At 34.0% G+C, this 4856-nt stretch overlaps 1 long non-coding RNA gene across 1 annotated transcript; it reads right to left on the reverse strand.

Moving 5' to 3' along the window:
- Window positions 1-1605: 1605 nt before the first annotated feature.
- On the reverse strand, window positions 1606-3269 carry LOC140182820 (uncharacterized). Its single transcript, XR_011878964.1, has 4 exons — window positions 2939-3269; window positions 2750-2857; window positions 2253-2664; window positions 1606-1779 (listed from the first exon to the last, which is right to left on the reverse strand). It is a non-coding gene; the product is annotated as an uncharacterized lncRNA (long non-coding RNA).
- Window positions 3270-4856: the final 1587 nt, after the last annotated feature.

Consider the following 4856-nt stretch of genomic DNA (forward strand, 5'->3'; position numbering starts at 1 on the left):
CATTCTGACTTCATTGAGAAAACTATAATATTTTTCTTGGAATGATGAGATTTGAGAAGCAGTATATGTACGTAAATACCATTCTCTATGAAGATCATATTCCTTAGAGTAAAGATTTTTACGTAGGGCTTCTTTATTTATAACAAATTCTGTACTCTTCATGGGCACCATCATTCATAGAAGAATATGTTGGAGATTGAATAGATTGAGTAGATTCTAAATCAACATCATCATCGTTTGATAAAATGGTTGAGTAATGTTTGATTTATTTTGTACCCCATAAATATTAATTTCAGAATGTACGGGTCTTTAAATTTTTGAAAACTGAGATTGAGAAGTCACCGAAAAAAATCTCCTTGCTGAAGCAAAATCATTAGATATTCCTGTTTCAGATCTTGAAGAAAAAAGAGTTTCGTCTGTTGAAGAAAATCTCTACTTTCCCTGTTTCATCTTGTTTTATCTCTCGCAGGAGAGGTGCTTGTCTAGGTTGCGTTGGAATGGCTCGATCAATTGACCATGACCGGGGAAGGTCAATTTCATCCCACTTAATGAGCCTTGGGACCGTGATGTTGGCCTTTGTCATGTCTGTGACAAACAAAGTGATTTCATGAACTTGGGATTTAAGAAGGACTCTGGAATTACAAGTGTTCATAACCTTGTATTGAATTCTATAGATTAAGGCTGCTGGAATGGATCCTTCCTTCATGTTAAGACCATGAATTCGGATGTTTAGAAAAAGGGAGTCAAGGATGTTAACATCTAACAAACTGACCGTTTTGTTTGGGAAATAGTTGAAGTAAACCGGACCGTGTCCAAGGCTTGTTTCAACTGTTCCGATTAAGGAGTCTTGGAAATCATTGTGCCTAATGTCTCTAAGGCACATAAGAATGGAAGCATTCAAACCTTCTCTGATGAGAGGTTTGACAGCAACTTGGACACACCCTATGTGAAGATATTTGTAGTGGCGGGCATGTTCTCTGACAGATTGCTTGGTTAAAAGATGGAATTCCTCACCGGAGTCAGGTCCTAGAGGAATATTGTTTTCAGCGATTTTGATAATGCAGTCGGATTTTTGTTTGTTGTCATCAGGGACATATAACTCATCTTAAGGGATATTGGATATTTCCCAATTGTCTATGGCTTAATTGATATCTTCGAAGCAAACTTCTTCTTCGAAGATGTTATGTTTGGGAGAAAGTTCCTCAGTCCGAGTTACTTTCTCAGTAAGAGCATTGGAAGAAGAATGGGATAAAGAAGAAGATGATGAAGATCCCCCAATGGAGAGACGTCTAGAGAGAGAACGAAAGAGTTTAGTGATAAAGGAGGGAAAGGGAGGGAAAGGGAAAAAGGGGATCAAGGAGGCCCTTTTTATTTAAATATGATTATCTAATAATTATTAATACAACATAATAGTTAATATGATTACATGTATAATAATTCTGCATTTTTATTTAAATGAGTTGAATATTACAAAATAAAAATAAATACATAATTATACTAAATAATTTTTTTAAATAATAAAAATGATCTCTAACCAAAATATATTTATAATATTGATCCAAAAGTTCTAGAATGAAGTTAACTGTAAAATTCATACATCTCACACTAAAGTAAGCATAGCCATATCAAAACCATAATATCACTTAGCCAATAAAAGTATCTTCTAATAAAAGTCATTAGTCAACCATACATGTAAAGATTCTAAATAGCACTCTATCTTAGCCAATAAACCACAATAATAATCAGCTTAATCTTCATTGCTTAATCTTCATTGTTACCCTGCATAATTATATAGAAAAGTAGTTAAAAAAATATTCATAATGACATTCGTAATTATAAAAATTAAATGGAAAATATAGACATGGTAAACCAAGAAAGCATATACTAAAAAAATAACATGGTCACGGCAAAAGAGGTGAATTCAAGGAATTATGTATTATCTTGTTTCATTCAAACCATGAAAATCTGCAGGTGTTTCTTTCTTCCATTTCCTTTAACACAATCCTGATATGTCCCTATAGCATTTTTCATGCTCTAATTAACCAGACTTTCACACTTAAATTAGATATAGGGACAAATTCATATGTACCAAGTGCACAAAATCAGAAATACAACAACCAGAATTGCACAAACAAATTTCAGCCATAGCAATACAACTTCAGTGTTAATAAAGCCAACAAACATTTCCAGCCATAGCAATTAATGTAAATGCAAGTAAAAAACTATGGAACAAGGAATAGATAAGGACATACCACATCTAAGTTCGGAAAATCAGTTGATCCATGGCCGCTATTCGCATCAATCGGAGACTGTTAGGCATCTTGTAATAAAGCTTCTAGTTCTTCTGGCCTCATTCCAGGTTCCGATCGCTGCAGTATTAACTTGATCATATTTCACAACCCATGAATCTCTTCCTCTTATTTTTGCTGTTTGGCCTCTTTTTTTTTGCTGTTGGGCCTCCATGTGTCCAAGTTCATCCTTCAGACTGGACATTTCCTCTTTGTGCTGATTTTTTATTTCATTAATTTCAGCATGATTTTTTAAATCAGTTTTTGTCATAGATCTTCCATACAACCTTACCCGACCTGGTTGTTCTTTCCCGAATAAGGCCTCAAATACTTCCTCTTCTGTTTCACCAGCAGCTTGGCAGTGTTGGAAGTCTTCCTGCATAGAAGAAACATTTAAAATTGAATTAGTTACCATATCCTAAATTTGAAATGTAATTATGAATGATTTAATGAACTCTTACAACAGCAGTCTGTGTTTCCTCATCCACTTCTTTCCTCTTCCGACTTGTTCGGGTAGCAATGAACATCTCAAACTTTTTTGGTTCCTTGTTTGTTTCCTTTGTTGCTCACTGCAAAACAAGATCTTACTTCAGTTTCTTCCTTCAATTTATGCAAATATAAATTCTAATAAATATAAATCTACTGTTTACCATAGCCACTCGTACTCTTCCGAAATTAATTGGCCCCATGCGATGTGGAAACTTCTGTTTTTTCTTGTGTTGCTTGTTTCTTTGACTTATTGATTGGAAGTGAATGAAAAGTTAGCCTATAGTTACTAACACATGCAACATAATGAGTTAGGCAAATCTACTAGCAAGGCTGCATTATTAAGCTAAAGCATTAAAAAATATGTCACATTCACTCGTTAAATATTATTCAAAAATATGAACCTAACTCTACATCTGGTTATACAAACTATTTAGTACAATTTATCCATGAAGCGACAATATAGAAGCCCCCAATTTCAAAGCGTTCAAAAAAAAATTGCTCATGAACAATACCCAAAAGCAAGCATAAAAGATCTATTAATAATACATTGGAGCACCTGTTCACATTTTCACAACGTGACATATCTTCTCATCGTAACAATTTCGCAAACCTCCTTCATCAGATCGAACAGAAGACATAAAGAAAGAATATACAGGGCACACCTCAAGTTAAAAACACCAACTAACAAGGATATAAGCAACCTCAACTTGCTAAGAAATTTTTTTTCTATTAAAAATATATCATATATTACAGAACTTAGTGGACATAATAAGAAAGAATTGACAAGGCAGTGTGTATAGAGGAGGAATAGAAGTATATCTAGGAACCATATCAGAATTAAATGTAATTGACGAAGCAAGATGCCAAATAGGATATTGAGTAACTATAAGCAATGGGTAATATAAGCAACATGTTCAAAGCAGCAACGGGGAGAAAAAAAGGAAATCCAGAGTAAGATGGAGTTGCATATATGTAGCTGTAACTTAAAAAAATAGGAAATCATAAAATCTAAACAAACCAATCCTTTATCTGTGTTGCAAGAAAATGGCGGGAGAAAAACTACAAGAATACTGACACATTCTGTTGGTTCTAGTAGGTTTGAAATCAGAGCAAAAAAGTAGCTAGCCAAGTAAAAAGGCATATAGACATCACATAATGCTGAAACACTTAATAAATTTTCTTTTAATAACAATAATTCACATCCAATCAGTGCTTATTGAGACATCAAAAAACATAAGACTGTTAAGTGTTAAGGTGTCAGTAGAGCTGCTTCACATTAATAGCTAAATACCATATTGCTCTTTCAATAGTCAAATAGTTTCACATGAAAATTTGACATATATAGTCTTTTACCTGGATTAGAGGATGACTCCAATAATAGATCAATTTTATGAAACCACTTTCTGGTACTTGTGGGGGTCGATTCTTCACCATATCTTCAATAGTATCATAGGGAACGAAGTGCTTTTGCTTAATCTTTCCTTTAAACCGCTTCCAAGCATCTCGAATTGCTTGCATTACCCACTTTTCTCCATTGTCTGGGAGGATAAACTTGGTCTGCATGATTATAAGTAATTGTTATATGCTCTTGTGCTGAATAAAAAAATTGAAATCAATAATTACCGAGTGTCTTACGTTAACATAGTCCCACATGAACTTCTTAGCTTTAGAAGGAACAACATGCCAACTAGTGTACAAAAGACTAACGAATCTTTTATTTCTACAAATAGTGCCAACAAAACTAGTTAAATTAGAAACACTTTGGTCGGTTGGTCCTACGGGCTGTCCAATATCAAAAGTGACTTCTTTCCGCTGTTTCATAGTCCTTTGGCTCTCCTAGTTTCATTCATTAGGAAATAGATTAAGGACTAATTAGTGATGCCAATTGAAAAAAAAAGTATTACAATTTACAATAGAAGATAGAAAAATAGCAAAATAGTACCTTCTTCATCATCAATGTCCTCCATCACATGTTGATAATAGTCTTTATCAAGTGCCATGCTTTCTTCCCCGTCCTCACTTAGTGCAGTGCTTGGTCCTTCAATTTCCACATCTATCCAATTTTCCTTTAAGAATTCG

This window comes from Arachis hypogaea, chromosome 20 (assembly GCF_003086295.3).
Source record: "Arachis hypogaea cultivar Tifrunner chromosome 20, arahy.Tifrunner.gnm2.J5K5, whole genome shotgun sequence".
NCBI lineage: Eukaryota > Viridiplantae > Streptophyta > Magnoliopsida > Fabales > Fabaceae > Arachis > Arachis hypogaea.